The following is a 23,902-nucleotide window of genomic DNA, read 5'->3' on the forward strand; positions in this document are numbered from 1 at the left end:
GTTTTTAAAATGTTATTTTTTGTCACAAATGGAGCTACAAGACCCTGAACTATAAGGAAGCTTGTTGGTTTAGCCAATGTGAGGAGCAGGCCAAACAGATCCTAATAAATTATTTCCCAAGATACCATCAACATTAGACAAAGATAGCAAAATTATTTTATCTCCACTATTTCTCCATACTCTCAAGCAGAAATGATGCACTCATTTCCATAACAAGATCTGAGAAAAGGAAAACAAAACCAGTAAATCATGCCATAAACAACGCTTGAGCTGAGAAACAATGGGATTCTGCTCCAGCTGATCCTGCCTACAAGAGTCCCTTACTGAGATTTCTGTGTGAACAGGAAAACAGAGAGAAAAGAGAAGGGCATAGAAGCCTGTCTTAATGTTTCATTTCACATGTGCGTATTGTTAGTTTTGGAGAAAAAGTTTGCTGAAAGATATTCAACTTTCTCTTTTGAGCTGTAGGATTTCCCCCCATATTATTCCTGCCTCTCGTACCAAATTTTCTGTTAATGAAGACATCTCCTTCATTATTATTATTATTATTTCCTGCCCTTCTCCCAGGACTGGGACTCAGGGTGGCTTACAACATTAAAAAACACACCATACAGTTAAAAACATACAAACATAGTACATTAAAATAGGATTAGATTACTACAATAATTAATAGAAATTCAATGCTAAAATATAAAATACTTTAAAAAGATAAAAATGCTTAAAATACAATTAAAACAATCTAGAACCCCAGGCCTTTCTTTGAAAGCATTCTGTTTTGAATGCCTGTCTTAACAAATGGTTATGAAAACAACCAATTGTTTCACTTCAAACTTATGGTCAAAACTTTACAAAGGGCTCTGATAACGAAAGAGAGACACTAGTTTCTCAAGTAGTTCTGTATTTTGCTTTAGTGGTTTTGTTACCTATTTGTAAACTGCTTAGAGATAAAGCCATGTGCCTGTATGAAACAAACTGCAATGCTTGAAGGAATAAAGTTTCAGCCTGCCAGAAAGAACTGAGCAGTGTCAAAGGTGTCAGGTGGGTCTTTTTGGAGAGAGCTTTCTGTAAATAAATGGCTCATATCAAAGCAGCCGCTTGCTTTATTTAACCCAAGCCTCTGAGGGCTGGGCTGCTTGTTGCCAGGCCTCTGGTACAGAGATGAGTTCTCAAGCAGGTTTGTGCCGGAGAGGCTAGTTCTTCTCCTTTATCTCAAGCTTCTGATCTGAGTGATAAAGAAGAGATCAGCAGGGACAGCTGAGCCTCAGATTGAGGGACTTAGGAAGATGGCTTCCCCTAATTCTTGACTACTAAAGAGCAACGCATCACACGCAAAATGGAGCCGGGAGAGAATCTTTGAAACACTGCTCCAGCTTCCCGGATCCTTTTGGTCAGAATGATGGTCAGGTTGAGGGAAGGAAGAAAAGGCTCTGATGAAAGAGACTAGTGAGATGCAGAGAAGGGTCCAGAAGGCACCTAAGAGATATGAGGCCATTATGGCCTGAGGACACCTCTTTGGAGGAGAGACTGAGTGATAAAAGGGACACAGTGGAGGCAGTGATGTCTGTGTGCAAACTAGGAAGCAGGAGGAGAGCTCCTCTGGGACACAAGGTGGGAATCAACTGATTCACATTCCATATTGTGGCTTAAGAAGAAGAAGAAGAAGAAGAAGAAGAAGAAGAAGAAGTAGCAGCAGTGTTTTGTTGTTGTTGTTGTGGTTGTGGTTGTAGTTGTTGTTTGTCCTCATTGACTTCCAGCAATCCTATGCCTTAGATACAAGATCCTGGTCATCAGCTGCCCTGCCCAGATCTGGCAAACTTAACCAACTTGTGGCTTCTTTAATGGAGTCAATCCAACTATAGTGTATTTTCCTTCTTTTTTGTACTGCTATCTTCTTTACCAGGCATTAGCATCTTTCTGAGCAGTCGATTAGTCTCATGATATGCCCAGAGTACGACAGCCTCAGTTTGGTCATCTTCTAGTGGGAGTTTTTGTTGTTAACCACCCTGAAGGCCCTCTTGAACAATGGCAACCCTGTGGATGAGACATCTCCAAGACTCCCTGTCCTTCCCTATTTGCTTAGCTCCTGTAAACTCATACTCATGATCTCCTTAATAGAGTCCATCCATCTAGCATTCCTCTCTTTCTACATCCCTCCACCTTTTCTAGCATTATTGGTTTTTCCAATGAGACGTGCCTTCTCATGATGTGTCTGAAGTATATCCTTTCCCTGTGGGTTGTTTGTCCAATGTTATCTATAGTAGATGATGCTTGAAAAATGGTCTGTGAACATTTGTGACTTTCACTCTAATCTCAACCATGATTGTTTGAGAATTAAACCAAGTTGAAATTGGGAGCACTATGCCTGCTCAGGATTGCATTTTGCTACAGTAATTTACTTTGCTGACACCAAGGAATGAGTGGCGGAAGCTGCACCTGCCCAGAGAGCTCAGTTGGAGCCTAGGAAATCCCTTTTCTGCTGCAAGTATGTCCAAGAATGTTTCTTACATTGTGCTGCAGAGTTCGTGTCCTTGGCTTTACAAACAAGGGAAATGTCTCACTTTGAACGTGATTCATGACCCTTATTGTGAGCAAAGCTCCTTAGCCCTGTGCATACGATGTCAAAGGTTGCTTTGCAATGAATTAGACGCTTGGCCCATCAGGCTCAGCATTGTCTATATTGACTGGCAATGGTTCTCCATGCTTTTGGACAAAAGTCTTTTGCCAATCCTATCGGGGTGTCCCAGGGATTTTCTCTGGCCCCTCAGCTGTGCAGCTGTCATCTTAGCCTTGCAAGCTGGTGGTCAGGAAGCTTAAAATGTGTGGAATTGAACTTTGCAGTGTAGACCTAAAGGGATGGAAAGACTGTCCATCTCTGAAAGAGTTGATTTTTCAAGCTGTCCCATGCAAAGAAGAATTCTGGTGGTTGTAGCTTTATGCAATTGCTCTTGTTGTGTGCCTTCAAGCCAATGCTTGTGGTTGTATTGAGCCAAACAGAGAGTCAGGATGCCCTATCCATGCCCCAGATTCCTCCAGATTTTGTCTCAATGTGTTCAAAGACTGCCTTCCTGTAATGGCCAGAGACATTGGAGAAGAGACCAGTAGATCTGGGACCTCTCTACCACCTTAAAAACATGTGTTTCCCACAGCTAGAGAAGCTGTGCAAAACCGTGTTCTTGTTATGAGAGCCATATGTTTTATATCTGTTGTTAGCCACCTTGGGTCCCACTTTGGGAGAAAAGCAAGATAAAAATAAAATAAATAAGTAAATAAAATAAATTCAAGAACTGATTTCTGTACAGTACTTGGTTCTTTACTGTTGTTGTGTACCTTCAAGATGTTTCTGACTTTATGGTGACACAAGGTGACCCTGGCCTATCATGAAGTTTTCTTGGCAAGATATGTTCAGGGAGCGTTTGCTTTTGTCATCCTCTGAGGCTGAGAAAGTGTGACTTGCCCGAGGTCATCCAGTGGGTTTCCATGACTGAGCGGGCACTTGACCTGTGGTCTCGAATCATAGACCTATGTTCAAACCATTACATCACACTGTCTCTCACACTGTTCTTTACTCCTCTGGTTTTCCCTTGGAGGCTGAACTTACTTCCTCATCCCCAGGTCTTCTCCTGCCTTTGTCCCAACATGGGAACCAAGGCTGCTCATAACTTAGATCAAAGCAAAGTGCAGCTGAAGAACGAGGATGGGGGGGAAAGTTAGTAAACCTATCTTAATAAAGCAAGACTAACTTTAAACACCATAAGAGCATTTAAAATCACATAAATAATAAAAGTATCCCCTCCAATTGAAAGAAGCACAATTGGTTTATTGCCAAATAACTCTTTAAATAAAAAGAACTTACATGTTCTTCAACCCTGAATCCAGCTTTTAGAGGTCCCTTGTTGCACATTACCATTATTTGAGAACTCCCTCCTTCCAACTCTTTCCAGTCTATGCATTTCTTTTCCCCATTTTTGGAAAATGCGCAATAAATGCAGGATGACATTTATGGAGAATGTATCTTTGGAAAATGGACATAACTGCAGGAGGACCCCCAGGTGACAGTGATGGGTGATGAACAAGCCCTCCGCTCTCACTATACAAAGGGGGGGTCTTCAAAAGCGGGATTTGGCGCTCATATGAGCCTCATGTCCTTGTCCAGCAGAAGGATCAGGCTGCTGTCTTTTGTACAGATAGGGGACTGGGAGTAAGGAATTAACCTCTATTCAGTGTGTGTGTGTGTGTGTGTGTGTGTGTGTGTGTGTTTATAAAAGCATGACTTCATGAGGTTTTTTTAAGTCAAAAACCTGACTTCCTGAGAACCTCAGATGTAAGCAATGAGCGTCTCTTTTCCAGCCTCTTCTCAAATATTTCCTGAAGTCATTCCTGGCCATTGCACACCCAACCTGGCAGCAGAAGCCCTTATAAACTGAGGCCATGATTTACCTCTTCAGCCTTGTTTCTAGCAACACACACGGTTGTTTAATTTTACCAAATTAGCAGCAAAAGGGAGATTCTTGGAGTGTGTGTCAAGAGGGACTGGAGTCGGTGATGATAATGGTGCAGTCTTGGTGCCTGGCCCTTGGACCATGCGCTCCGACTCCCTTTCTGCTGACAGGGGCTTTGGCGGGGAGGGGGAAGGGATATAAATGCCTCCCTTGGCCGTCTCTCAGGCTGTGTATTCTGCAGTTTGTAGCTGGCCTGTGTCAGAGCCTGATTTTTGTTGGATAAGCGTTCCCGGTTCAGCAAAAGGTTGAAGGAGCCACAAACAACCCTCCCCTCCAAAAGCACGCCACCCTCCTGTGTTGGTAAACAATGTGACATGGGATCCTGCTCTCCCTCCCTGGGTCTGTGGGGAACTTGATGCGGATAAGGCAGAAGATGTGCCCCAGAGGGCAGCGGATAAGGGTTCATTCAGGATGCCAAGCCAAGTTGGATGGGTCTCTCCTTTCCTGGACTGGAGGGATGAACATTGGCTGTTAAACTGTATGAGGGGTGAGTACTTGCAGGCGTTTGTGCCGGGAGGGAAACAGCCAAGTCTTACTTTTTAAAAAAGAATAAAACAGCTGCAGCCAAAGTCTTTATAGATTTTGGCTTCCAAAGTTTCATTTGGGCCTTTGGAAGAAATCTCTTTTTCTAGAAGAATGGGCAAGAATGGCGGAGAGGAGAAAGGAATGGGAGAGGGAGTAGAGGGAATGGAAGAAAGAGAAGGAAGGAAAGGCTCAAGGAGGAAAACACAATGGGATAGATTAGATAAGAAAGTAGGCTGGATTCGAGAATTTATAAAGACTTAATGGTGATTTTTAAGATATTGTGTTGATCTTAGTTAGGTCTTTAAAATAAAATGTGATGAGGTAGAATAAGAATAGCTGTTTGTATATTTATAGGTAGATTTATGCATGACAAGTTGTCTTTTATTATGTGTATTCTATGTTTAGTACAACCTTCAAATCCTCCTAAGTGGTCAACTGTCCGAGGGGAGAGGGTTGCATTAGTCCCCAAGAGACCTGGGAGAGATGCACTCTCCTCTGTATAAAAACAAAACAAGACCCTTTCCCCTCCAAAATGCCCACCGGAGCTTGTGCAAGAGGGATTTTTGCCATATTTCTAAGGTCCCTGAGTTCATTTTAAGCCCAAGAGAGACGTCTGACAAAACAGGAGGTGATCAGGATGTCACTTCCAGGTTACTTGTGGGGGCGGTGGAGTCTCCTTCTTTGGAGGCTGTTTTCAAACTGAGGCTGGAGGGCTTTGATTCTGTGTTCCTGCATGGCAGAATGGTTTTGTTTTTAAAATTATTTTTATTCGAGTTCTTCTACCCCATCCTTCAGCCCTAAAGGCTGTCAGAGTGGCTATTTGTAATTAGACGGTTAAAAAGACACGACACAAAAGGAGAAGGGAATGGCGGTGGGGAAGGGGCCTGCAGGACCCTTGGGGTCTCTTCTAACTCTATGATTCTATGATTCTACTCTTTCTTTCTTTCTGTCTTGCTCAGCATTGTTATTCAGTGGGCCAGCTTTTTGTATTTTTCAAGGTGACCTTATTTTTCCTCTCTATATCTTTAAATGAGTATCAGGACCTATACATCTTTCTTTCATGTGCATTTCGGTTGGCCAATAAAGGTATCACTGATGGATCTTTCTTCCTAGTGATCTACTTTTAATATATTGTGTGTAAGCTTTAAAGTTTTTGTACTAAACTCAGAGGTTTGGGTTTGTTTTTTTAAACCAAAGGACCATTGCTATAATTGTATCTTTTAAAACAAAACCCTGGTGATTTTTTAAAAAAGATTTATCTTGCCCTTTGGGGCAGTAACTTGAGCAGAATCAGGGATGTGTCTAAAACTTGGCTGCCATGTCTCTGTAGAAAGTGAGCCTGCCCTGTCTCCAGCTTCAATGCTTGATTTAAGACTGTGGCAAGTCAGGATTCTGGCAGAGAGCCCAGGGAGAGGATAGTTTTTAACCAAGAGGTGAACTGTATTGGCTTCCATCTTTTGACAAGGTAGGATTACTACTAGGGAAGTAGACGTGTTCCTTGGATCTAAAACAAGACAGCAAAGTCTCTTCTAAAGATAAGAAGGCTACCTAGCAAACTCCCAGAGAGTAAAGGCACAGTGTGGGGGACTGTAGTGTATCTTTGCTTTCAACCTCATTTACCAACCCACTCCCCAAATGGCTGTTGAATGCAGATGTTAGCGTAGTAGCCAGAGACAAACTCTGACTGCCAAAATGGAAGTCCAGTTGCATTCTGGCTGGGAAGTTGGTGAGCCGGATCCAAATCTTCCTGATGTTGGATGTGTCCTTGGCCAAATCAGTGTTGACCACCATTCCATATTAACAGTCAACAATGGAAAGCATGTAAATACCAAGCTTAGTTTGTCCCTTCATATCTTGGAGGGCCACACTCTCTATTAAACAATAATAATAAATGTTTGTCCCGAAATGCACTCTGGTGGCCTGGGGGATTTCCATCATGTTTTGTTCCCACCTTTGGAAACTTTAGGTCCAGGAGAGGCCTTTTCCCCCAGTAGTTGATGACTTGGACAGTCACTTTCTGTTTTTAAAAAAGGAATCTCCTTTGATTAAAATGGCCATACGGTAAAATGCCCCGCAAGACGCTAAGGGGCATTTTAGGGCAAATGTGGTTTTTTAAAATTGACTCCTGGAGAGTGCGTGGGGGGGGGGGGGAGGATCCACAAAAACTGCCTTGGGGCCACATATGGCACTCCACACCCCCGGGCCACATGAGTCTATGGCCAGCCTTTGCCCACCCTGGTTTGAAGATTGTAACCTCTGTGACCTGGCTGGGGTTTAGTAGAAAGAAGCAGAGATTTCTTTCCATGAAGGTGGATATTAAGACTATGGGAAGGTGCCTTAGAATTAGATCACAGGTCCATCTTAGTCCAGTATCTGGATTTTAAACCCTGACTGGCAGCCATGGTTTTCTAAGGTTTCAAGCCAGATCCATCTCTATGGAGATCCCTCATATTTCCTCCTGGCCAGTCCTCCATCCAGGAGCTAACTAGGCCCCACTCCACTTAATTTCTGACATTCTGCAAGGTGGCAGGCACAGTGGTTTTCCTGCATCCCCTTGTGTCTTTCCTGTAGCCTGCCCTCTAATACTGTGCATTATTTGGCTGAGATGGAGCAGTTCCAGATCCAGTTGGGGTATGCGGTCTGTGTCTGTGTCCTTTTAGCTTTGCTGACGGAAGCAGAATTGGGCTCTGAAGTCAACATTGGAAATGGCTCCTGCTCGCATTTGCAGCGTGTTCTCCCTGTTCTGTCATTTGCTCCCCGCTTTTTGAAAAAAGTTTGCTTCCAGTTGGCTGTCAAATTTAATAAGCCCAGTGCTGATAATAATAGTGCAACCTTTTCCCTCTTGAAAGTAGAACAAGCTTGATAGGAAATTTCCAGTCGTGAAAGCTTTACTGGGTGGGGGAGGAAGAGAGGATGAGGGGAAAGGGAGGTTAGGAGGCAGGGAATGCTAAAATTACCCTGTAAAATTGGGATCACCTTCTGTCAACAGAACCCTGCATCTTGCCCCCGGGCAGTGTGGTTTTAGGCTGAGTTAAAAGGGGCATAGTAAGTGAGTCTGCACAAATCTAGCATTTTCTGCTGGCATGTATTGATTATAGTTGTGAGTGCAATGAGGGGCTGGGAGAGCATGAGGCCATAGCTGAACGATGCCTTCCCAAAGCCCTGGACATTTCTGCTCTGTTTTCTAAGTCATTGGTCTCCAAACTGCATTCCTAGGCTCCCTGGGGTTTATCGATAAGAAAATCGGTAGGGCCAGACAAAATGCGTGTCTGAAAGCCAACACAGAGGTGTGGGAAATGGGGAGAGACGCAGCATGGGGTCCCGTGTGGGCTGAGAGTGTGCCCACAGATGCTCCGAATGGTGTGTGTGCCCATCAGTGTGGAAAGGAGTCAGTGAGGGCAAGAAGAAAAGGGTCATCTGTTTCAGAGCCAGAGAGTGCCACCCATGCTGTGGTCTGCAGACCCGGCCTAGATTTTTCAAAAGGCTAAACCACCACTGGGCTGCATAGATGAAGGCAGAAGGGGGGGGGTCTTTTGCTGTCCAATGTATCTCCATCGCAAAATTGTTCCTTCAAAAGATGAACATGTCAAGGAGAAGAGTTCTGCATAAGCCTTCTCTCAGTGTGCTTGTTTTCTGGATGGAGAGAAGTGTTTTGCATGGATGTCTGTAGTACCAAACTAGTGCAATTCAGATACAGTTTGATAATGCCCTGCTAAAAAGTTGAATTTCCTAGAAAGCAAAATGACAAGCTTCCTCAGTCTAGTCTGAAATTACTTGACATTTCTAAATATGCCATTACAGTAGTGTGTTTTAAGTTGCATACATTTGCACAGTTCTTCTGGAGTGGCAGCTTCAGGCTCTCAACCCATCCTGCTTCAGTGAGTTGTGGAATTTTGCTTATCTAAGGTGGTCAGGATGGTGGGGTGAGAATGTGCCACATAATGCAGGGTTTGGTTCAGAGGCTCTCAGTTGTTCATCCCTGGCATGTATGTAGCTTAGGTTCTGACTGTGTCTGCTGCACATTGAGGTCTGTAATACCAACATCTGTGTGTAGCGCATAAGGTAGCAGTTAGCTTCTTGTGAATTGTAACATTAACTGAGTGAGTCCAGCCCTGGAGTAATAGCTTAAAATCAGCTGCCTTTTTTGGCCCTTGGTCCCAGGGAGTAGCTGAGGTGGTGGAAGTGGTGTTGCTACGAAATTCTCATCTCACAAGATTTTAGGGGACTGTCTGGAGTCCTGTCCAGTAAAGTAACACCTAGTTCACTGCAAATTATGTTGATGGCTGATTTTGATCCAAGGAAAGGAGATCCTAAGATAACACTTCCCATCTGTAGTTACTACGTTATCCGAAAATGCCAATATTCATCGATTTCCGTCTTTCTAGCCAGTATCTCTTAAGAGCAGTGGGATGACCCTCTCCTCTTTGGTCCCAGACATTTGTTTGCCTCGTATTGTCATGTCACCAGGGATATCCCCAGCTGACCTTTTGGTCTGCTGAAATCCTGAGTTAATGAGAACGCAAAACTCAGCTCCAGTGCGCACTGGGCAATTCCCAGAGTCCTTAGTTCATTGGACTTCATCTGTATTTTTCTGACCCCTGTTTGCCATGGAATATAAGATCCTTGAGCCTTAATTTAGGACGACTGTAGCTGTTCAGCAGTAAACACAACTGTTTGTCCATGTATTGATGTGTCTCACAACACTGTGGCCAGCAGGCACCCATACTTGTGTATTTCTGCATGCCAGGGGTTGGACTGGCTGGCTCTCTTCCAATTCTGTGCTTCTATGACACTTGTCTAGGGACCGTGTTGGCTAGGGTTTGCCAGTCTTTGTAGGTGGGTATCACTCAAAATATGGATTGTGTCCACACTGTTGTAGGACATGCTGGTATCCACGCAGCAGTAGTGTTTGCAGTCATATGTTACGTAATGTATACACTTGCCTTCTGTGGCTTAAGTCCCATCCTCCTGCCTGCTTGACCAACACTCCCTGCTTCTTTGGTCCACTTTCCTGGTGTTAATGTTCTGTGCTGACTATAAATCCCCCTCTGCCTTGTCAGGTGATAGTTACCTGGCTGGAACTTGGTGTTCCACATGAGTTACATAATTCTGACAGGGGACTTCACACCTGTGGGTTGGGTGCGGCTGTCTCTGGCGGCATCATTCATGGATGTTCTTGTGTTGTTCCAGACAGCAAAGTTGGCAAAATACCCGGCGGAGGTGATAAAATCCTCACTACTCGGCTCTGTTCTTTTTGACAGTACTGCTCATCTTTGAGTTCCCCTTCCGTTTTAAAAGCAGGATTTGACAAATGCTGACACCTGGTTTCCAAGACATTTCTGGGTGGGAGAAGAGAGATCAGAAAACGGTGCCTTGCCTGTTGTCTTCTTGTCTGAGGTGGTTTCCTCCACCTTTACTGTTTGTTAGGGCTTTCTCATATCAAAATCAGTGTGGCTTTCAGATGTCTCTGTTTGTAACCTTCAGCCGTTTCCATAGGATAGGCAGGACTGTTGGAATGATTAGCCAAGATGGGATCCACTAAAAGTGTGACACTTTTTACTGGAAGTTCACAAATACAGATATAAACTAACTGTTGACCCAGCAGCAAGAGGAGGTGTTAAGTCCCAGCTTCCTTTTTGTCTGCTGCTATATTAATGGTGGTTATACCTGTTCTTTCTGTTTATCTGCTACACAGACAGCTGGTTGCCCTGTATTATGCTGAGGTATCTTGAAGTGTGGACATTCTCTGGTTACATCATTGTTTACTTGATTAAGAATAACTGTGCAAGTGATTAACACTGGCATACTCCAGCATTAATGCCAGAAAACAGCCTTGTGCTGATTGTACGTGATGAAGAATTCCTTGCAGTTTCCAAGTGTGGTGCCTCTCATTGCCTTGGCCTTCCTTAATGGGATGCTATGTAGGCTATTACCTTAATTGAAGTTTATACTGAGTAGTGCGTAAGAAGCCTCTAGATCTGGATTAGGATCCTAATGACTCTCTTGACTCCTGGTTGCAGGGGTGGGGAGGCAGGGGAAGGAGGCCACATGGGCACGGAATTGCAAGACCGTGGAGTAATACACAAGATAAAGGGGTGTGGGTTTCTTGGCTGCTCTGAGGAACAAATTATTGTGTGTGCATGCTGTAAAATAAGAGCAAGTTACTGATCAACAAATACTTTTATTTATTTATTTTTATTCTGCAGATAAGCTGTTTCAGAGATCCAGGACATACTAAGGGATTATCTGCTTAAGGTAAGAACTGCTTTTCACTCTGGGTACCCTGCTGCACATTTCAGTATGTACAGGCTGTTCCCACCCCTGGGAATCGGCCCACAAATTACAAGCCCACCTTGCTCTCCCTCAATAATTATATATGGCCTAAAAAGACTCAGCGGTTGTAAAGCTTCCTTCCTTCCTTCCTTGCTTGTTTGCTTGTTTGCTTGCTTGCTTGCTTGCTTGCTTGCTTGTAAGTAACATTTTCCTTATCCACTAGATGCTACGTAAGTTTCCTGGACCACTTGGTGTGGAACCATTCCAACTGGGGCAGGAAAAATGGAGGGCGCTGGAGATTGTGCCTGAGACTTTGTCAGGAGCATTGTGGGACAACTAGGGTCATCATAGCAGTGGGAAAAGATGCAGTTGTTGTGTACAACCTTTGAAGTGCTGACTTGTCCCAGATAGAAGTCTTCTGGGGGAAGCTTTTCCAATGGAATAAGCTACTTCCTTTCCCTTCTACTTGTGTGTGTTTCTGCGCACCCTGAATTGCCTTCAGAATGTCTGCCATTTCAGATCTGTTCAGTTTAAAGCCCCTATAATCTACATCCTGTGTTAAGTAGCTCACTTGCTTTTTTCTTAATTTAGTGTTTCAGTACTAGACTTGCAAAGTATCAGAAATTTGTCAGATCGGTGACAGTGATAGAGAGACTGTAGGGACATTTGAATGCATGTGTTCAGAGCAAAGAATAGCAGCCTAGTTGCCCCAGCAGGAACGACAAATCTCCTGTGGTGCCTCTAGAAAATATTCCTTGCTGGAATCATAGAATCGTAGAGCCAGAAGAGACCACAAAGGCCATCTAGTTCAACCCCCTGCCATGCAGGAATACTCAATCATAAAACTGTCATAGTCCATGGGAATCTCAGAAGAATAGATCTCCTGGTTGAAGGACTGGATTGCCTTGCTTTTCTTGCACATCACAGAGAAATTAAACATAATGTGTCAATCAAAAAAGATGGACACTAAATCTCTCATTGTTTCTCTCATTTTTTCTGTTACTCTGTAAAGTGTCATGTATGTTATTACTCTATAAAACTTCATTTTCTTTAAGAATTTCTTCAAGAGATGCTGTATAGTCAAATTCACTACTTGTAAAAAGTGTTGTGTAGAATTCTGCAGCAAGTGAAAATGGAATTTTGTGTTTTGTGGTGTTTTCTTCATTAAGTAGAATTTATTTTTCTTTACTCCTTAAAGGAAAAGCAAGACACCAAGCAGGACATTGGTACCTTTGTCCTTGTTGGAAGTCTTACTCAGCCATCCCTACAGCATGTTGGTGAAAGCACCTTGAGCCTTAGCAACTAGAAACTTAATTTAAAAAGTGAAACCAACAGTTTTCAAGGTAATCTTGTGCCTAAAGCTGGCTTGTGTGCAAAACCCAAGACATATCTATGTGCAAAGGCATCTTGCAGAACCTTTGAGACTGTGTAGAAAAAGTTGTGGCATAAGACTTGGTTTACTACTTCCTCCGATGCAACATCAAGTCTACAAAAGCTTATGCTACAACTTCTTCTACACAGTTAGTCTCAAAGGTGCTGCAAGATCCCTTTGCATACTGATATTCCAGCCTCTGATTTCCAAGACATATCTAGTCTTTATGAAGTGTGAGTTGACCTGTATTGCGGAGCTCTGCTGCTAGCAGCTGAATGAGTCTTTTTAAAAAAAGAATCAGTGGGAATGTTCAGTGCTCACTTAGTCTGTGTCCCCTTCTTTCAACCAGTCAAACACAAGGATATTTCAATGGAAGTTGCTCAGCACGGACACTGGACAAACTTGAACTAATTGGGAAGTAGCCACTGGCTATGATGGCTTGTGGTTGTAGTGCGGAAAAGTAACTTTTAAAAATCTGATCAGTAGTTCGTTGCTCTTTCTTGAGGAAGTGGTCACTGTACAAGAAAAGTAAAAGAATAATCTGTGCTGGGAGATCCTTCACCCCAATGGGAACTGCAGCATCTCCACCTAACAGTCGTATTTTATTCTGTAATTTTAGATTCTTTCCAAGTCTCCTTTAGTTTCCCGCTTTCAAAAACATGGTCAGGAAGGTGGCAGAGAGGAGGAAGAGAGTAGCTGTTAGATACCAGATGCCACTGTGTGGTGTATTAACATTTCTCTATGCAAAAGGCTGAAAGCAAAGCTAGGACAGCTGAGGATGGGAATATCAGTAAACAGCATGCTTACTCCTGGCATGCTAAAAAAGCAGAGATCTGTCAGTTTGGCCACCCAAATGGAAATATGGAGGTTGGTGAAAGAAAATATAATCTCTGGATGTATTTTAGAGGTAACCTTCACATGGTCTCTAGAAGTTTCAGCTTGTTTTTGTTGACTTCTGCAAGACTTACCTGACCAGGGTGTTTCATTTGACATGTGTATATTGCTAGTTTTGAACACAAAGCATGCAGAAACATATAGTGTTCCTCTTTTATATGTGGCAGGAACCATCCCCTGTTCTTTCCATGTTACTTCTGCCTCTGGTACCATATTTTCTGTTAAAGAAACCAGGAACACATTGATGTGGTTGAGTGAGGCATACCTGAATCCAAGGTAACCAGATGTGTGACCAATGTGTACCCTTTTGCTTTGGAGTGGACGTCTTTGTACACAGCCCTGACCCACTATCCTGGCACTTCAGCTTTGCTACCTGGCAGCTGTCTCTTTGTTGCTCTGCCTGTTTTGTTTTGTTTGCCATGGCCGATGCCTCTCCTGCCCTTAATGCAGCTGATGCCCTTTGGGAGCAGGGAGGGTTTTGTGGTCATCCCCCTGTCTTAGGGCATTTGGCCACCCACAGGCTTGGATTTAGCTCATCCTTCTTGAATCCTCTTTTAAGAATCAAGATCATGTGACTGTTCAGAGCCTCTTCTTGGCCTCTTCCTTGCCTGTCCTTCTCTAAAGAAGGAATTAAAAATGAAACTCAGGCAGAAAAGAGGTGTCTCATTAGCACTACTGGCTTGTGTAGAAAAGAGGCTGGGGGGGCGGGGGGAGACCTGTCAGATAATCTTTTCTGCAAGTGGGCCTCCCGCCCTGTCCTAGTTTTTTGCCTAGGTGTTCCTGTGACATTTGCCGATCTTCATTTGGGGCTTCCAGTGGGACTGTCTCAATACTGAAGAGGTGGCCGCTGGCCAAAAGGCATTTCAGGGCTGCTGTGGGATGGCCAGAGACGCGCCTAAAGAACATCACAAGCCCCCTTCATCCTCCTACTTGGCATTAGGTCAGGCAACCTGGACAGCCAGTGGCACTTTACTAGACCCTATAAAGTCCTTGCTCGAGACCTGCCCTTTGCTCCCAGGGGCTCTTCTCCTTGATCCTGAGGGTTGGAGTGTTGGCTTTCTGTCTTGGGAGCTTGGCTCTTTGCCTTCCCTGGACCGTACCGTTTGCCTCTGGTACTTGGAGTGAGATATTTTGGCCAGGGCTAGAGGATGCCATTGCCTTGGGCTCCTGTCTCTCCTTGGACAGCAGGGGAGGGCGAGCTCAGACTTTGTTATCCCTTGGAAGTGCTCAGCTTTTGTGAGCCCAGCCCCAGCACCGTAAATTTTGAAATTCTGCCTCTGTGTTATTGAATGTGTTATCCAGTTGGGGGTGTTAGAAAAAAATGTGGGAAAGAAGGGGGGAATCTCCTTTGTGGTATAGACTAAGTAGAAATTTGGCTATTGTCTGCATTGGGCTGTATGAGCTCTAGGTGTCCTTGGGCAAAGGACTTTCTTTAAATGAGGGCGATGCACTGTGTGAGAACGTGTGAGCAGGACCTTCTCAGCTGTGGAACCCCAGTTATGGAATGCCTTCCTCTTCCTTCGAGGCCCAATTGGTGCCAATTCTGCTTTTACTTAGGTGGCATGTACAATTGTGGGTATTTATTAAAACCTTTGAGTCTTACTTCAAATGCTGTACATGTTTATTTTTTAAAGGGTAAATAAATGCACATTAGGCACCAGAGACAGTATGCACGCGCAGTTTCACCTAAGAAACTCTAGTCTGGGTAAATGTACCATGGCATTCCCGCTCTCTCCCTCCAGCCCTGTGGTGTTAGCCTTGAGAGTGTTTCTGTACTTTTGGCTGAGGAATCCAGTGTCTCATGAGGATGGATATTGTGTCAGAAAAGAATTCTGCCCTAACAATCAAGAAATGCTTCCATGGTTAACTCAGGCCCCATACAGACTGCCAAAATAAAGCTGCTTCGGGTCACTTTGGAGGTATGCTGTTTAATTGATGCATGCCTCCTAAGGGTGCGGAAGCAGCATCAAAGCTGTGCTCCAGTCCTTAGGACTGAATCATGGCTTTAGGGTTGCCATAAGTCAGGACCTCCAAACCGGGACAAATGTAGGACAGAATTTTCAAATGTAGGACACATTTTTTTTTTAAAAATGGAGGACAAGCAAACAAAAATGATGATTTTTAAAAAAACGTTAATATAAATGCATGTTTCTTAGGCATGATCAAAATGGAGGACATTTGGCATTATTCCTAGACAGATGGCAGAAATATACTTCCCTTTCTGGCCAAACACCAGAAGAAGAGGTGGAAGAAGCAGAGGAGGAGGTAGAGGAGAAGAAGAAGAGGAGGAGGAGGAAGAGGGGAAAAGGAGGAGGAGGAAGAAGAGGAAGTAGAGAGGAAGAAGAAGGGGAGGAAGAGGGGAAGAAGAGGAGGAGGAGGAGGAGAAGAAGTGGAGAAGAGGAGGAGGAAGAAGATGAAGAAGAAGGGGAGGAGGAGGAGGAGGAGGAGAGGAGGCAGAAGAAGAGGAGGAGGAGAAAGAAGAGGAAAGGCTCCTTGCCCCCACCTGGCCGCCTCCGGCGGAGGAGCCCAGGCAGGGGAACGGGACCTCGCTGAGGTGAGGCTCCCTGCCCCCACCTGGCCACCTCCGTCCCCGGCAGAGGAGCCCAGGAAGGGGAAAGGGGCCTCGCTGAGGCAAGGCTCCTTTCCCTGCCTGGGCTCCGTCGCCGGGAGGGGGGGGGCGAGGGACCCGGGACAAAGGGCAAACCGGGGCGGGACCATGCGGACCCACCCCAAACTGGGAAAGTCCTGCCCCCAGACAGGATATGGCAACCAGTGTTGCCAATTTCGCGACTTTCACGCGAAAACGGGGCCTTTTCAGAGCTTTTCGTGTGATTTTCGTGCCTGGCTCTATTTCAGTGCCTTTTCCGCGACTTTGGCCCATTTCAGCTCCAGTCTGAGACTGCTGCAGAGCAACCAACCCTTTGGAGTGTAACAGTTTTCAGCCAATCAGAGAGAGGGCTGGAGAAAACTCTCTCTCTCTCTCTCTCTCTCTCTCTCTCTCTCTCTCAATGACTCCCTCTGAGAGAGCGAGGATGGAGCAAGAGCAAACCAACCAACCAACCAACTGTTTGGAGGAATCACACTAACAGTTTTCAGCCAATCAGAGAGAGGACAGTGATTGCCCCCCCCCCCCCAGGCATTCAGGCTCCAGGGGAAAGCAAAATGGCTGCTGTGTGATCATGTGAATGTGATGTCCCTGAGAGTGTGTGTGTGTGTGTGTGTTAGTGATTAAATATGCCTCTGAGCATGGGCAGAGCACCTGGTCAGTTGGCACCCCTGCTGCCCTGTCTTCCAAGAATTTTGTTTTGTGGATCTCTTTTTCGTTCTCTTTTCCATTGCCATCCATACTGCAGAAATAATCCAGTTTGGCACTGCTTCTAACTGCAAGGCTCCCTGCGATGATGGGATTCTGGGCACAACAAATACTAAGCCCAGAATTTCATGCATGGAGCCCTGGCTGCCGGTAAAAGCAGTGTCTCAACATGTCACAACAAACTACAATTCCCAGGATTCCCTGGTTTGACAAGGGAATTGCCTCCACGCTTCCAGATCCCAGCCCCAGAGAATGAGTCTACAGCATATCAGTGTTGCCAGTTTAAGTCCACTTCTTCAGCTGCATTTGGATTTAATAATGATAATAATAATGGTGATGATGATAGAGAGATCTTGTAGCACCTTTGAGTCTCACTGAAAAAAAAGTTGGCAGCATGAGCTTTCCTAGACTTAAGCATATTTCCTCAGATGCATGGGAACTGTAGTTCATTGTGGCACCAGAGCTCTTTCTCACAAAACTACAATTCCCAGGGTTCCCTAGCACTGAGCCAGGGCAGTTAAAGTGGTCTCAAACTGGATTATTTCTGCAGTATGGATTGGACCTTGAGCATTTTTAATAACGAAGGTCCAAAACACTGCAGAAATAATCCAGTTTGTGACCGCTTTAACTCTTCTGGCTCAGTGCTAGGGAATCCTGGGAATTGTAGTTTGTTGTGGCACCAGAGCTCTTTTTGATAAAGAAGGCTCAATGTCTCACAAAACTACACTTCCCAGGGTTCCCTAGCACTGAGCCAGGGCAGTTAAAGCAGTCTCAAACTGGATTATTTCTGCAGTGTGTCTTGGACCCAACTCAGGCTGCATCTTCACTCCAGACTCCAGAGACAATCCAGTTTCATACCGTTTTTACTGCCATGGCCCAGTGCTATGAAATCCTGGGAATTGTAATTTGTTGTCACACCAGAGTTTGCTGAGAGAGAAGGTTAAATGTCTCTGAAAACTAGAATTCCCAGGATTCCCTAGCACTGAGCCATGGCAATTAAAAGGGTGTCAAACTGGATTTATTTCTGCAGTGCGGTTGCATCCGAACACATTTCTATTTGGCACAAAGCTTCCTGAAGCCCCTTCATGTCAAAATAAATATCTTAAAAGGACTGAAAGATTCTTTGTTTGGTTCAATGGTGATTTTGAGAGTTGAAATAAGTTACAATTATTTTTATTCAATTATCTGCCATTTTAACATTATGGGAATTTTCCGGGAATTGTGACTGAATATTCCGTGTGATCTGGGGGGATTCAGCGGGTTTTGGACAAACATTTTCGGGAATTATCTTCGAGGCTTGTTGGCAACACTGATGGCAACCCTGCGTGGCTTTGGTGTGGCTTCCGGACTCTTAGGACACATGCATCATTTAAACAGCCCATCTCCAAAGTGACCCGAAGCAGTTTTATTTGGGCCTGTCTGTATGGGGCCTCAGGCTTAGGGCAAGTAACCGAAAGAAAAAGGTAGCTTTAAAAAAATGGTAAAATATAATAAAATGGGTTTTTTTTAAGGAAAGGCAGCTTTACTGTTTTGTTTTTCTATCCTAGATCAGAGACGCTTTTTACCTCTGAAGAACATCAGCTGTTTGTTTTTGGAAGTAGAAGAGTCAGTCTTTTCTAGTGTTCAACAATTCTTACAGTAAAGACGTTCTTCCTAATGTTTAGGTGGAATCTCTTTTCTGGTAATTTGAATCCACTGGCTTGTGCTCTGATTTGTGGAGCATCAGAAAACAAGCTTGCACCATCTTCTGTATGACATCCCTTTAGATATTTAACAATGGCTGTCATGTCACCTCTCAGTCTTCTCTTCTCCCAGCTAGGACTCTGGGTTCTTTAGCACTGGAAAAGCCCTATTAAGACATTTAAAAAGAAGTCAAACACAACATGCAAGGAAGGATGGGTGCTTATTGTGACAGAGCGATAGGTCTTGTGAGGAGAACTTCTATGTGTGGAAGGTTTCTATGTGAGTCAGTATCCTGGATGATCCAGCTTTTGGCTCTCATGGAGATCCTCCATGCACACAAGAGGCTTTCACCAGCGCTGTCACTTCCTAGAAGATGAAGGCAAGGGTCATGGCTGGCATACTCCTTTCCTCATGCTCTTTTCTGGATTCCTTTTGGATTCCATAGTAGGGCCAGAGAGTCAGACAGGTTGTGGCAGGAACTGAGGCCTTGCCTAGTCAACCTTTTTGTGTCTTGCATTTTGAAGTTACGGCTCACTTGAGTCCGAGAACTTGAAGCAGAAACACACTGGGTCGGCATGAAGGGTCTCTCATTGAACCAGAACAATGGATGCAAGCTCCAGGAAAAGAGATTCCAGCTCAACATTAGGAGGCTCCTTCTTTGGAGGTCTTTAAGGAGAGGCTGGATGGCTGTCTGTTGGGGGTGTTTTGGTTGTGATTTCCTGCATGGCAGAAGGGGGGGTTGGACTGGGTGGCCCTTGGGGTCCCTTTCAACTCTACAATTCTATGATTGCAGGAAACTGCCTCTGTGTGTATCAGTCCATTTAGCTTAGTATTGTCCATATTGATGGACAGCATGGGTTCTCCAGGAGGAGATGCATACCTGCTTTCTTTTGAATACCAGTTACATGCTCTACCACTGAAGTACAGCCCCTCACCGCATTCTGTCCTGGCAACCCTGCCTTGGCCAACCATATGTTGGAAGTGGAAGAATCAGTCTTTTCCATTTTCTTACTGTAAAGAAGTTCTTCCTAACATTTAGGTGGAATCTCTTTTTTCATAATTTGAATCCACTGGCTTGTGCTCTGTGCCAAGCCCACAGTTAGAAAAGGAGGCAGCAGCCTTCTAGTTGCGTCCTTAAATTCATCCAAAGTTTGTTAACTCTCTCTGGGGCGTGACACACAAGATTCCTTTCCTGTGAAATTACTCAGTCTTCCTTTAAAGTGATCTAAACCAGCAGCTGCAAGTCCCTGTATCTTATGGCAACAAATTCTGGAAACTGCATCTTCTGTGAAGAAATACTTCTTGGTCCCAGTTTAGGCACTTGGCATTCTGAAGAACGCACAAAAGGAAGAGTAGGTGTGGTGAGCAAGTGAGGACACCTTGCCTTGTGGTTGCCCTTGTTATGTACACACAGGAGCAGATTCCAGGTTGCTCTCCTTGCAAGTAATCCTCTTTAAAGTGTGTGTGTGTGTGTGTGTGAGAGAGAGAGAGAGATGGGACTCTTCTTGCTCTGCTTTGCAAGGTTGTCCAAGTTGACCATGGTCATTTGCAAGAAAGCACTCTGCCCCCCCTCCCCTCTCTGTATGTGTGTGAGATAGACAGACAGACAAACAGACAGTTGGTAGGTGTTAGAGGTCCCCTAAATTTTGTCTGGTTTACCCTCAGGAGAATGCAGAGTCCTCCACATAAATGCTTGCAAGTGTGAAGCATACATTCTGGTTTTCTGCTCCATCAGGGGATGGGGGATGAGGGAGGCAGGAGTTTAATCTGGGTCCCCTGAAGGATGATAAAAACTCTAGTCCCATTACGGGCCTGGCTTTTGGCTAATACGCTATTCCCTGGCTTTGCTTTTAGTTCAATGGAAGCAGCTTTCCTTTTCGATGCGGGTACTATTAAAGGAAAGCAGCTGACAAGAACAGCTGCTGGCCGTTCCTTTTTGGTCACTGAATTAACAGCCTAGCTAGAGAACAGAATGAAAGTGCTTTATTAACTACAAGGGTGTTCTTTTCTTTCTTTTTTTAAACAAGAGGGAAAATCTCGCTTTGATACTCTTCATTTCCTCAGTTTCTTGGAGAAGGCCTCCTCACTGGGATTGAAAAGGGAGCAGCGAACTTGAGTTTCTTTGAATGCAGGTTTTGTTGTGATTCAAATTTCTGTGCAGGACGCAAACAAACTTAAAGCTGCTGGTTCCTTCAGCCAGTGAAACCTTCACCAAACTATGGGGATTTATAGAGCTTTGACTGTTTATATTTCATGAGAAAATTGTAGCGGGCAGCGGCGGGGGGGCAGAAACCTAAGATTTAGGGGACTACGTTCTCCAAACAACACCCTTCCTGAATCCTCCTCATTCGAGCCCCAGTTGGGGAGATTGGACCAAGACTTATAGAAACACAGAGGTGGAAAAGAATGCAGTCTCATCCATTGTTCCGTGTCTTCATCTCTGGAGCAGCCGACAAGCTTGCTCCATCCTCACTATGACATCTTTTAAAAGATTTAAACATGGTTATCATCGCACCCCTTATACTTGAAGGGATGTCATAGTGAGGATGGAGCAATCTTGTTTTTTGCTGCTCCAGAGATCAGGTCCGAGAGCAATGGATTCAAGCTACAGGAAAAGAAATTCCGCCTCAACATTAGGAAGAACTTCCTGACAGTAAGAGCTGTTTGTGAATGGAATACACTTCCTTGGAGGGTGGTGAAATCTTCTCCTTTGGAGGTTTTTAAACAGAGGCTGGATGGCCATCTATGACAGAGGAGTTTATCACATGGGAGGAATTTCTCTCAATTTTGAATGAAAAGAAAGTGGGGCCTGAACGCATGCATGTGAATTCGCTAGCTCAGCGAATTTATGTGAATTGGAATTGCGTTCGAACTGACTTCCCATTGCCCCAAAATAGCTTGCCATTGCGCCAAATTGCATGTGATCACCTCTCATGCAATAACATGAAACCCCATGATTGCGTTCGGACTGACTTCCCAATGCCCAGAATTGCGTGTGGTAGTCTATCACACAATAAGGTTAAATCCCATGATTGCGTTTGGATTGCCATTGGATTATACTTCCAGAGAGTCTGTATTCCCGCAGGGCAGACGTGGGTTGGACTGGATGGCCCTGCTTGGGGTCTCTTCCAACTCTAAGATTTTATGTTTCTATGATTCACAGTTTTGGGGCTTTTTCTGCCATGGCTGGCTAGTAGGCATCTGGAAGAGAGTTGAAGGAGTGTGGATGAGAACAGCTCATCCACACTCCTCCAGTGCAATGTAATGCTTCCCTGCTTTCTGCTGAAGCAAGTCAAAAGTCCATCTCCTTTCAACTTGTATTACCTATCTGACTTGACCCTATGTAGCAAGAACCTTGGTTTTCTCCCCAGGTTCTTTTGTACCAACGTCATGTGTTCCTTTTTAACCCCAGCCTTGCATTGAGAGGATTAAAATTGTAGTTTTGAATTGCTGACATGACATTTCTAGATGCTAGAAGCCTCCCCCACCCATCACCCACTGGAAGACAAGACTTTGGAAAAAGATGTCAGGCTGCAGTAAATTCTCAAGCTCTGTTTCTTGCATCTGCTTTGTGTCATGAAGATCTCATGCAGATGGTGTTTCAGACTCCAACAGGAAAAATGTAGTTGAGCTCATGGCTTGACAGATTTGCATTTTTTTTGGTCCTATGTTGATTAGGAAGTTCATCTCCAGTGTAATGTAGCTTAAGGAGCCAGTGCTGGAGCAGGGAAAGGTACTTTCATTAACACTGTAATAGTTCACAGTACTTATAACAACTTCCCAAATTGATGTTAAAATCTGTTTGGGACAGCCTGCACTTTAAGACCTTTTTGGCCGGTCTACTCCTTGCGTTCTGGCAGCAAAGTGCACCATCTGAAATCTGGGAGGGGAGATGTGTTGCTTTATGTGAACAATTCACACTGTACTACCAACACCGTTTGCTGGGTGTGTGTGTGGATTTCTTTAAAATCTCTGAATCAAGATATGTCAAGATCATTAATCAAACTAATGGTAGGAAGTGGAAGTGGTAACTTCCCAGGCCTCTGAAGCAGAGGAAACCATTCTGAGCCATGGGGGCTGGAGGGAACAATAGTGTTTCCAGTTGTAACTATGTTGAAAGTTTATCCCAATGGACTACATTACAGCTGCAGTCAATGAAAAACATATTTCTAAAACAATGAGCCACAGGGATGAGGGGGTTGGGTTGTTTTGCATGGAATTGCTGGTCTGTCTTAAGGATGGCTACATGCCAGGTTTTGGAGAGGTTCACACATTCGTTAAAACATTTAAAAGCTGCAAAAAGTTATCAATGGTAGGTTCTCAGAATTAGAACTCTTAATTTTCCCATTAAGAGTAATTGATTTCTGACACACGCATCTTGAACAGAGCAAAATGTGTTGCATATTTCCCCTTGCACAGTTCTGGCTTTGTAGGCTATTATAACGAATTATACAGGGGATGGAAGTCCTACCCTTGAACCCTGGAACTCTGATTCATTCCCCTAACAGTGAGACTTCTGCAAGTGTTCCCCACAAACTTTTACTTTCAGTCTTAAAGAGGGCTTCCCAAATCTTAGAATAGTCATTGATCAGAATGGAAATTGCAATCAAGAAATCAGGAGAAGATTTGGACTGCACTTAAGCAGAAAAAATGGGGACACTTGACTTGACAAAACTCCATGTGAAAATGATCTAGGAGTCCTAGTAGACCACAAGTTGAACATGAGTGAACTGTGTGATGTGGCAGCTAAAAAGGCCAATGCGATTCTTGGCTGCATCAATAGTAATATAGTGCCACTGTATTCTGCTTTGGTTAGGCCCCACTTGGAATAACTCTGTGTCCAGTTCTGGGCTCCACAGTTCAAAAAGGATGTTGAGAAGCTGGCACTGTGTCCAGAGGCGGGCCAACAAAATGGTGAAAGATCTGGAAACCATACCTTATGAGGAGAGACTTAGTGAGCTAGTTATGTTTAGCCTCTGGAAGAGACGGTTAAGAGGTGATATGATAGCTCTGTTTCAATATTTGAAGGGATGTCATATTGAGGATGGAGCTAGCTTGTTTTCTGCTGCTCTAGAGAATAGGACAGAATGGAGCAATGGATTCAAACTACAGGAAAAGAGATTCCACCTCAACATTAGAACTTCCTGACAGTAAGGGCTGTTGACAGTGGAACATGTTCCCTCAGAGTTTGGGGGAGTCTCTTTCTTTGGAGGTCTTTAGAGAGAGGCTGGCTGGCTATCTGTGGGGGATGCTTTGATTGTGAGTTCTTGCATGGCAGAGGGGGGGGGGTTGGACCAGCTGGCCCTTGGGTTCCCTTCCAAAACTATGACTCTTTGAGTCCAT

At 44.4% G+C, this 23,902-nt stretch overlaps 1 protein-coding gene across 21 annotated transcripts in view; it reads left to right on the forward strand.

Moving 5' to 3' along the window:
• MAP4 (microtubule associated protein 4) overlaps nt 1-23,902 on the forward strand; it is a 251,831-nt gene that overhangs the window by 49,771 nt on the left and 178,158 nt on the right. For all 21 annotated transcript variants that reach the window (XM_089533868.1, XM_089533866.1, XM_089533874.1 and 18 more), the window contains one exon: nt 11,231-11,279. The gene's annotated coding sequence lies outside the window, so the exon portion shown is untranslated. The remainder of the gene's footprint in view (nt 1-11,230; nt 11,280-23,902) is intronic.

The sequence above is a fragment of the Sceloporus occidentalis genome, unplaced genomic scaffold (assembly GCF_023333645.1).
Source record: "Sceloporus occidentalis isolate IW3139 unplaced genomic scaffold, rSceOcc1.0.p SCAF_7, whole genome shotgun sequence".
NCBI classification, from domain to species: Eukaryota; Metazoa; Chordata; class Lepidosauria; order Squamata; family Phrynosomatidae; genus Sceloporus; species Sceloporus occidentalis.